At 38.0% G+C, this 11,515-nt stretch overlaps 1 pseudogene; it reads left to right on the top strand.

Annotated features, from left to right (window-relative positions):
• Nucleotides 1–306: 306 nt before the first annotated feature.
• Nucleotides 307–11,106, top strand: LOC149848562 (subtilisin-like protease SBT4.14; annotated as a pseudogene).
• The last annotated feature ends 409 nt before the right edge of the window (nt 11,107–11,515 follow it).

The following is an 11,515-nucleotide window of genomic DNA, read 5'->3' on the forward strand; positions in this document are numbered from 1 at the left end:
AGATCGCTAGAGGTGGGGTTCGTAGATGGAGGAATGGTTGTCATTGCTCACGAGAGGGATAATGTTAAAAGTGCCAAAGAGAGGCTCGCCGGAGGGACGATGGTCGTCACTTTCCAGAGAGAGAGAGAGAGAGAGAGAGAGAGAGAGAGACTAGCCGGTGGTGGGGAGGAAACTGGCCTGGATAGACACTGGGGCAGGTGGAGAGGAAACTGACCTAGATGAATGTTGTAGGTGGTGGGAAGGAAATCAACTTTAATAGAGGCTGAAGGTGATAGGGAGGAAACTAGTGGACGTTGTTGGGTGACGATGGTCATTAGGGAGAAGGCTGGTGGCATAGTGGTGGAAGTGGTGGGAGAGAAAAGGGGAAGGTAGGGAAGGGGAAAGATAGAAGTTGTTTGATCTCTAAATCGGATGGCTATTGGTTAAAATCAGTTGCTGGAAAACATATTCTAATTTATATATATATATATATATATGTATATACTACTAATGAAAGTAAGGTATATGAGAAACTAATTAGGCTGGCGAACATTGGATTCAAAGTTACATGGAGATTAGTCTTGGGTGTTGATTTCGACAACAACATTACTTGGCTGTCCAAGTGGACCCCACAGAAAAAGGGTGCCAACATTGTAAAAAAAAATACTTTTCTAAAAAAATTGTAGGGTTTTTCTTCATTCGATGTTGTCCATTCAGTTTCTTCCCTATGACCCATCTCTCTCCAGCTGAAACCTTTTCACCCCAACCCAGCTTCTCCCTCTCTCTAAAAAATAACAGAAAGAGAGTTCAAAGTTGAAAAGGTTGGTTTATTTTCTTTGTACGTTTTTCTTGTTGAATGCATTTCCCTTTTCGTCTTCCTCTGATGGTCCATTTTTTTCTTGTTGATGTGAGGATCATTGATTTTTTTTTTTTTCTCGAATTTGGGGTTTGTAGGTTTGGCTAGGCTAAAAAAGGTAATTGAGAGAGCATAAGGAAAAAATAAGGTAAGAAACTTATCTTTGTGTTTTTTTATTTATTTAACAAATCTCTTATGCTTTCTTTTGAGAGGAGAGGTGGAGACCATTGATTTCTAAGCAGCTTTTACAACTTCCATGCCTACCCGTCACATTCTCTCTCTCTCGCTCTCGTAGTTTGAAGAAACACTTTTTGTAGGCCCACCCTCACAAATTTGTTATTTTTGTTCCTTTCCATCATTTGGGTTTTTGTGATTAATCGTTTCATTTTCTATATGCCTTAGCTTAATATTAGACAAATATATTTCAACTAGTTTGGAAGTGGCTGGTCAAGGCCCATCTAAAGCTCAAGGTGGGGTTATAATGTGATTAGGAATGGCAATGAATCGGGAGAAAATGGGGCCCCACCTTGGACCGGGTATGTAGGACATGAAACGAGGATGGAGGTTAAAATCAAAATCTATGCAAGGATGGAGGTGGGGATGGACTTGTGCTTTCTCCTACCCCGCCTTGCCTCCCCACCCACCCAATCAACGATCCCTATTAGTAAAACTTTCTCTCCTTCTTTAGGAATGGTGGTGGACCAAGGGGAAATGGGGTCCCACCTCGGCTTGCTTGGACAGAGGATGGAGGTGAGGATAAAGGTTAAAATCAAAACTTGCAGGGATGGATGGCAGAATTTTAAGACAAGGCTAGGGTGAAGACCTTGTTTGATCCCTAGATGTGATGCATTTTTTTCTAATATTAAGCCAAACCCACAAACCCCAAAATTAAAGGGATCAAAAAATCAATGATCCTCACATCATCAAGTAAAATGAACCATCAGAGGAGAACAAAAAGGGAAATGCGTTCAATAAGAAAAACACAGACAAAAACCCTGAGTGGGGTTGGGTAGGTTGGGAGTTAGAAGATGGGTTTAGTTGGAGAGAGACGAGGGCAGAGGGAAAGAAGAAACTAAATGGGATGCATCGAGTGAAGGAAAACCTTGCAACTTTTTTATAAAGTATTTTTTTCTTTTTCTTTTGGCTTTATCTTTTGTAAAAGTATATATATATATATATATATATATATATATATATATATATATATATATATATATATATATATATATCTACACAGTTTGGTAAAGACTGTGCTCTGCACAGTTTGAGTAAAGGCTGTGCTCTGCAGAGTCTTTCTCTTTAAAGATAGAAGTATATAAAAAATATATAAAAGATATATTTTTTTTAGTTTTTATAAATTTTTGTCCTAAAAAATGGATAAAAATAGACTCAATCAATGTTGACCGAGTGCAAAACAAGGACAAACTCAACATTGACTCATTGACCGAGTTCAAATTGGCATTGACTGAGTCCGGGCCGTGTCTGAAGCCACACCCATGTTGGGGCGTGTCGACACGGGTGCGGTGCCTCCTTTGCCGAGTCTGTGTGACATAGATATTGGGGTTTTATTTTGTTTTTCTTTTGGGAGGATTGACACACTTCTCTCATCCTTTTTGAGCTTCTTCAAAGATTTAGAACGATGTGATTTAGAAAATGAACTTTTATTTTATATAATTCTACTTTCATTTGGCATCAGATAACTTGTTTGATGTTGTTTTGTATAAATTTCACGTATAACCGTCAGAGTCATCTCAATTACATTATTATTCTCTATTGCATAATCTACATTCTTGCTTGTGTAGCTTGTTTTGCAGCTTTATGGTCTTCATGATGGAGGCAGTTCTTTTAATCCTCACTGGTTCAGTTAAGCATGTGCTCAACAAGGTTATTGCTGAAAATGGAGTTGCTCCTCGTATATATTTAAATTACTAAAAACGAAGGTGCTGATGCAGTTTGTCATAGCTCTGGGATCTTCATTATCGGTTCTCAGCATGCACTAATGCAACTTCTATCTTGCTTTATGATTCATATTATTTTGATCAATCCTGTTACTATTGTAGCTTGTTTGTAAGGGAGTTTCTATACAAATTTTCAATCTCTATAGTGATTGGTTTTACTACTAAAAGGTTATACATGCAGTTCAATAAGTTTCATGACAACATTCCAAGTTAAAAGGATGGGCTTTTAATGAGTCTTTCAACCAGCTAGACGTGTGTGAACCTTATTCCTCTTTATGTTTAGTGAGTTTCAAACAAACAACAATCAATTGTTACATGGTTGTTGTTAGCTTACAACATATTTACTCAGGACATCTTTTCTATAAGTTGCATTTTAAAGGCCATGGAAATTGTAGGGCACAACCTTTCTCTCTTAAGTAATGAAAGAAGTGGAAGACGAAAAGACAAGAGCCACTAAAGGCATACAATAGCAGATTCACTATGTGCTCAACCACGAGTTCTTTAAGGACAATACGAGAAGCCTACAAGGGCTAATACAAGAGAACAAAATATAAAAAATAAAGCTTTTATTGATGAAATGCTTAGTAAAAGCAATGAGAACAAAAGGGTGCAAACAACTCCTATATATACAAGTGATTGGCTCAGTGGGCAGTAACTGTGTTTTTTCAATCAGCTAGATGATCTGCAGTCAAATGGAAGTTGTATGGACTCATAGTTTGACTCTAGTGTAGTCTAATGTGGTTGCTTATCTATGTTTTCTGCAGCTGCTAATGTTTTTTTAGCAGGTGTATTGGGATCAGTGGACTGTAACTGTGTTTTTTCTATTCTCTATCCTCTGTTGCAGCAAGTGATATCTCATCACCTGCTATAGTACTATTATGGTAAATTCACATGATTCACAAGATAAACAACAATGCCGCTAGCAAAACTTAATTTGGAAAGATAAGCCTCTGAGAAGGTCTTAGAAACTATGACAAATCTGTCCCATTAAGTTTTTTCTTAATATTTTTGCCTTTTTGTTGCCTGAAAAATTTAGGTGCCTTGGTTAAACTACTTGTGTAAGTTATTACTTGAAAAAATCATGTGCCATGTAAGTTGTTACCTCAAAAAATTCAATTGTTCGCTATGATTTTGACCAAACAAAAGAGCAAAACTGTCAAGAATAAAGTGAATTAGTCTCGCATCATTCAAATTTTTGGTACATAAACATGTTTTTTATTAGGGTTTGAAAAATCAATATCCCATAATTATTGTTATCTTTCTAAACCCAAAAAAGCATGTTTTTCATCAGAAAGTTAACGTAATTTTGTCAAAAAAGCATAATTCAACTGTAGATTCTTAGCAAATTGACCATATCAAAACACATCTATAGCGCCAGATTGCAGGACACTAGTTACACTGTACAAGTTAACACTCCCAATGCGAAGAATATGTGGATCGAATAATGGAAAGAGAGGTGCACCAAATTAAACACTTATGATGGTCTTTGTTACTGGTTTTTTGTTTTTTAATATTTTTGGCGAAGCCAAATGTACTTGCTCGGTAGGTTGTGAGCCAAGTAGCAGGTCCAGTACATGGCTGGTAATGGAACCATTGACCCACATTTAGGGACAACATTGCAAGGTTCAAAGCAAACGTTTGGCTCCATGGAATCCCTGAATGTCCACAAGAGCATGGAAGACTGACTACTTTCCAGGCACACAATTTATGGTCTGTCAGGGTCTATGTTTCACTTACACTAACAGAATCATTGACTGGGTTTTACCTTGGGATCGAAACATGTGGTTCAAGCCAAAAGCTTGGATACCCCTTGAAATTGAACCGAATCATAGGACCCGAAGCTCATGGTCTTCCAACCACTTGATGAGCCTTTTAGTTTTAAGACAACAATTGTAGGCTGTAAATATGTTCAATTTACTAATTGACAGCAAGTCCTTTGAAGATACCCTAATTCTCAATTAATAGGGCAATCAATCGGTTCAAAACGTATAAAATGGGTGGTTCTACATTTAGGGTTTACAAAAAAGAAATGACGAAAATTAGGAATTGAGTCAGATCTGGACCAACCTCACCTATGCCAGAATTGGGCCCTGCTCCATTGTCCAGGGCTTAAGCCAGCCTGTTTTAACAAATGGATCTCCAAGCACGGTTTGTCTAATTGATCAGAAATGGTCATCAATGGGACTGGATCCAGAGGGACTTTTGATCCAAACTACAAATTAGACATGCTACCCATACATGGATTTTAAAATAAGATCTACTTATATATTTAGATCGACTTCATATTTATGTTATTTTGGACTCAATCTGAATCTATTTAGATCCATGCATGTGTGGAAATATATACAACAATACAAATCAACTATTTATGCTTATTTCCATGAAAACTCTCGTTTACAAACACTGTCAGAATCAGTACTACCATATAAAACTTCATATACGAGTTCAACTCTACTGCAATTTCAGTTCAGATCCATATTTGCAGCATAAAATTCAAGTTCGGATCCAGGTTGCTGGGATCCAGCTCATATATTGATTTTCCATTCTTTGTAATGCCAAGGGTATCTTTATGATTGTCTAAATGCAGAAAGTTTTCTAACATCCAGAATTTAAGGGAAAAAGATCTCAACCACAGGCTAGCAACTGATCAACTTACCACGTGAAAACAACTTACCGATCTTCTCCTTGCCCTCCATTGTGTCTAGCAAAAGTGAAGGTTCTGCTTGGGAAGTAGAGCGATTCTTGGGAATTAAGGATTCCAAAATGCATTTGTTTTTCCGTTTGGCATGCATGTAAAAGGCAGTCAAAGAAAAAGAATCCAAATTCCTTTCAAATAAATTCCATTATTTTTCCTACCAAATCCATTTTACCAATTTCTTCCAAGTATCTTTTGCCAAACAGATAAAGAAAAATGGGTACGTCAAAAATGCCCTTCATAATTTGCTTCCTATTACTCACGGTGGTCCATTGCAGTAGCACCACGGAAAGGAAGGTAAGTAATTGATGAGACTAGCTCAAATTTATTTCTCACAAGTAGGTAGCTAGTGAGTCAATTGGATATCATTTTGCCTATTTGATTATTTGGAAGTCATAAATCTCATGCAATTATTGGTGGTTTACATGACTTAAGATTTTCTGTTGATACTTGACATAGATTAATCATTTCATATATTAAACTGTCTAAAATTGGCAGTCATACATCGTGTACATGGGAGACGTGCCATCCAATTTTCTCTCAGACACGCACCATCACATGCTTGCATCTGTAACCGGCAGGTCGCTCTCTCTCTCTCTCTCTGTTTCTCTTTTGTTTCTCTCCCATCCAATATTCTGTTGGATGTATTTTGGTAATGTTGAATGGTGAATGTTCTCCTTTCTCTCTCTCTCTCTCTCTCCCTCTCTAAATCCATCGACAGGTGCAGTCTATCATGATATATATTTGGAGTCTTGAAGATTTATGATTTTTGGCCATCAATTTTTCAAACATTATAAAAACCAACCATGTCTTGAAACCAAACACTACATGACTTGATCCGTATAATACCAGGCACACAGATCTCATCTGTATGATCAAACTTTTAAAATAAAACAAAAAAAATTCATACAACCCATATAACATGCTTCATTTAGCATTCAATCTCTCTCTCTCTCTCTCTCTATATATATATATATATATATATAAACCTAGCTTGCCCAAACAATCGTGGCTGGTGCCACATGATGTTTTCCAACCAATCCTACATCAAAATGGTAGCAGTAGTATCTCAAATGAATGAGTTTTCCTATCAAACTTAAGTTTCTAAAATTTATTTGTTATTGATACTAAATCATAAATGTGTATACTATGAAAAAAGTTTCCACTCGTTCACAATGAATTATTGGCATTCCTTGAGCATGTGATGAGCAATTTGCTTTAATTTCATGAAATTCATTTTGGCAGCCATGACATTGCAAGAGAGACAATGGTCTACAGTTACAAGCGAAGTTTCAATGCATTCGCTGCAAAACTCTCACTGAAGGAAGCAAAAAGATTAGCTGGTTAGTATGAAACACAAGTACATTGACTATTGTATACACAATCAATTTTTCCAATAGTTTAGCTTGTTTAATATACTATTACTTAATAATGTGCAGAAACTGAAGGCGTGACATCAGTATTTCCTAATTCCTATCACAAGCTTCACACCACAAGATCGTGGGATTTCGTCGGCTTCCCTTTGAATGTAAAAAGGTAGCTCAAGTTTGAAAGTGATGTCATCATTGGAGTTTTGGACACAGGTAAGCATTAAAGGGTATTATGAATGTAAGCAATGGTTTGATTAGATATGCATAAGTTGTTCCTTGGTTTTCTAGCCAACTTGACCCAGTCACATTTGTTGCTCTTTTTTTTTTTTTTGAAGGAGCTCTTCTTCTTCTTTTTTTCATAAAATTGATTCTTTTCAAGAAAATGATGCCATCTTTCCTAATATAAACATAGGTATCAGCCCCCATTCACAGAGCTTTGACGACAAGGATCTTGGACCTCCTCCTGCTAAATGGAAGGGCACATGTGAAAGATCTGAGCATTTTAGTGGGTGTAACAAGTATGCTCTCTCTCTCTCTCTCTGATTCAATCAAAGATTTACACTCCCAACCTTCAATAATTAAATTGACAGAGCAAACTCATCGGAGCCAACTATTATAGAATAGACGGACCCTTCACGCAACTTCAACCCTCTGATATACTATCTACAGTTGACACTAAGGGTCATGGCACCCACACAGCATCAACTGCAGCTGGTGTCCAAGTTCCAAACGCAAGCATGTATGGGCTTGCTAATGGCACTGCGCGGGGTGCAGTCCCTGCAGCTCGCCTTGCTGCATACAAGGTATGCTGGGAAGACACTGGCTGCTCCGACATCGACATTCTTGCTGCCTTCGACGATGCCATCACCGATGGTGTTGATGTGATCTCAATCTCCATAGGCGGCATGAACAATGGATACCTCAAGGATGCAATATCGATCGGGTCGTTTCATGCCATGAGTAAGGGAATTATCACGGTGGCGTCGGCCGGGAACGATGGCCCTGACCCTGGCATGGTGGAGAATGTGTCACCATGGATCCTTACGGTGGCGGCGAGTTCCATTGATCGGCAGTTCAGAACCAAACTTGCACTGGGCAATGGCATGCAGATTACAGTATACCTTTGGCTCTTCACTAAAAATTTTCTTCAGAATCTTTTTTTCTAGCTAGGTCGCTTTTTTTAGCTTATATATTAAGTTTGTTAATTTGGTTCTTCTTTTTAAAATGACAGGGCATATCATTAAATACTTATTCCCCGAATAAGAAATATTACCCACTCATCACTGAGGCCCAGGCAGGAAGCAGTTCGGGTGGCTACGGGCCATATCCAACGTAAGAACAACTGCATACTTGTATAGTCTTTGGGTTCCTCGGGAAAGTTCAAGATAATTTTTAGAAATTCTTGGGGTTCGTTTGCACGTGTAGTGTATATATATATATTTTTATAAAATCTCACGTACACGTTAAAAGAATTCGCTACAAGAGGCAATCCTTAGGTTTTTGACCATAGAGATCCGATCCGTACGGTTATATTTGTCAATTTTTTTTTTCAAAAGTGGGTTGAAGATTCGCACCCTATAAAATGATGTGTGCAATAGGATTATAGCTTGTACTCATGATTGCTTAACAATTTGTTTGCAGTTTTTGTGATCAGACTCTAGATCCCAACAAGGTGAAAGGGAAGATTGTTCTTTGTGATTTGGTAAATGGAGACCTTGACTCCAGTGTTAGGGACATTGGAGGGGCTGGAATCATCTTTCAGAGTTACAAAAGCCAAGACACAACTTTCCCTTTTGCTCTACCAGCAGTTTTAGTGGATACCAACAAATCAATGACAATAAATGATTACATCAATTCCACTAGGTAAGTAAATTGAAACTCGATCTCCTCACTTAAATTCCTGACATGGGTAACGGTTACAATGAAACCTTGAAGTGAGAGGCTTCCATGCATTGACCACCACTATACAATCATCTTCACTCCCTTTTTGCGCAATTGCGTAGTTGTTGCGCGGTGGCGAGTATCGTAGGTGACGATCCTTCTCTGTCAGCCTACAGCTCCTTCCTTCTTGGTTGGGACCCTAACCTTGTTCATCTAGCTAATTCCAGAGGAGGATAGGGTTATTTGTGACACAAACCCATCCTTGAATATCACCCGAATTCGTATTTGGGAAGCAATTCGATGTCAATATAAAGTTAAGCAATGGAGTAGTCATATCTGGAACTCTAATTAAAGCCCACCCACGATATTTGGCCACATCAATAAGACTGCCAACTCTTGACAATGTTGTCTGCAATGGGAGACTGAAGCCAACAGACCTTCCAAAAACCTGATTTTGCCATCTTAATTATTCTCCAAATTAAGATCTATGAATTGCTATATTACATCACGTATATACTTGTTGCACAAAGATTGTTCCAAACATCATCCATTAAAATTGATTTTTTCCTCTATTTTTCTTGAAGGTCGCCTTATGCAGTTATATACAAGTCTTATACAGTTAATGTGAGCATTCCACAAATTGCATCTTTCTCATCTCGTGGCCCGAATACACTCTCACCAAGAATCCTCAAGGTAATGCAGTATTTTACATGCTTAAAAGGGAGAGCAAATCGGGTCATTGGCTGAGTAGCTACTCTGCCCAATGACTGGATGCCATGCATCCCCTTCTGTCCTCTAAATGATGGGATAGTGCTAATCATTGTTGCTTGATCTAATAACCATACCCTTGATTACAGCCTGATATCACTGCCCCTGGGCTAGATATTCTGGCCGCATATACACCATTATCTTCAATGACTGGGAAGAAGGATGACGAACGAATGGTTAACTATAATATAATGTCTGGAACTTCAATGTCATGTCCTCATGTGAGTGGTGCGGCTGCATACGTCAAGTCTTTCCACCCTCGTTGGTCTCCTGCTGCAATCAAGTCTGCTCTCATGACCACAGGTAAATTTGTTTTCTATTTTGTTTTATTTGATATTTTTCATCTATAATATTTGCTTTGCATTGACAATGATGCCTTAAAACAAATAAAATACACACTAGTATCTGATTGTAGATGTATAGATCTGTCTTTGTGGTTTCGTAAGTTTGATCCTTTACTTCACTCCAAGAATTCTATAGTTGGTAGATTGCATCAAAATAGTAGTGTTGTTCTCTATTTTTTTTTAATTTGCTTCGGTCTGTAAATGTGTGAATTTGGAAATCCATTGATTTGCCTTTTGCAAACAAAAATATAATGTGAGATTAGCCAAATAACATGCCAATAGTTCTATATTGCAATTCATAAAAATAATCTGCAAAATGTCTCTGCTCTCTCCATTGAAATGAATACTCAATTCTCAACATGGTAGGTTGCCAATATAAGGGAAAAAAAAAAAACCATGGCAGGTGCTTACAAATAGTTGCAACGAGGGCAGTTGTCATGCTATTGTATATGATGTTATATTCCATAGCAACTGCACATCTCACTTGATGGAGCTATCTATGTATGGCCCCCCGCTTTAACATTCTCATGGTTTGCAAGTGAGATGTACAAGATGGATTGAATACAACCCATGACCGTAACTGCTCTAGATGTGCCTAACCTTGGAAGTTGCTAACCCAGATAGCCCATTATGTCTGAAGATTCAAAGGTGCCTATACCATATCTTTAACCGTTTTTCTTTCTCATTTCCAGCAAAGATGATGGACCCAAGGCTGAATGAGGACGCAGAATTTGCCTACGGTTCGGGTCTATTTGATCCAAGACATGTTGTTCACCCAGGCCTAGTGTATGACATGGACCAATTGTCATACGCCCAATTTCTCTATAAAGATCACATAGACGGTGCTGCCTTGGGAATCGTGACTGGTGGTCAATATAACAACTGCTCCGCCATACCTGTCGGCCAAGGCTATGATGGTCTCAACTACCCATCGATTCAAGTCCAAGTTAAGAATGGATCCGACCCGATCCATGCCGTGTTCTATCGCACAGTGACCAATGTTGGTGCAACAACTTCAGTCTACAAAGCAATGGTCAATGTCCCAAGTGGGCATAAGATCAGTGTCACACCAGAAACTCTCTTATTTAGTAGACGGGGACAACGTCTATCCTTTAAGGTAGAGGTGAATGGTGATCCTCTTGGCGCCAATCCTATGGCATCAGCTTCACTTGTTTGGGATGATTCAAAACATAAAGTCAGAAGTCCCATCGTTGTGTATCAATTGGCTCCATTCCAAGGAATCACCCACATGTAAAATGTCAAACTTTCATGATATTGAAAATACACTTTTACTTTATAAGAAGAATTGTTCTTTTAGTAATTATTTTTTCATGTAAAACTTATTTATGACTTATTTTGGAGAAGAGGCTCAAGGATGAGCAAAAATGCAGGCTTTATCTACCCTTTTTAATGTTACTTTTTTCTCTCTTCAATTATTACTTTCTTCTTCTTCAGTTTCCTAAATGCTTCATATTCAAATCTTAAAGCTTGCGCTTGGAAATGAAATGATGCATGGTTGAAGTGTTTAGCCTGCACGCAATAAGTTTAGAGTTCAAATCCTATTCGTTATAAGTTTGAAACAATAGTTTATTTTGTAAATGAGCCGAGTTTGAGTTTGGCTTAGTAGGTTTATGTTGTAAATTCTATTATTTTCAACTATGAAC

The sequence above is a fragment of the Nuphar pumila genome, chromosome 1 (assembly GCF_984573655.1).
Source record: "Nuphar pumila chromosome 1, dmNupPumi1.hap1.1, whole genome shotgun sequence".
Lineage (NCBI taxonomy): Eukaryota > Viridiplantae > Streptophyta > Magnoliopsida > Nymphaeales > Nymphaeaceae > Nuphar > Nuphar pumila.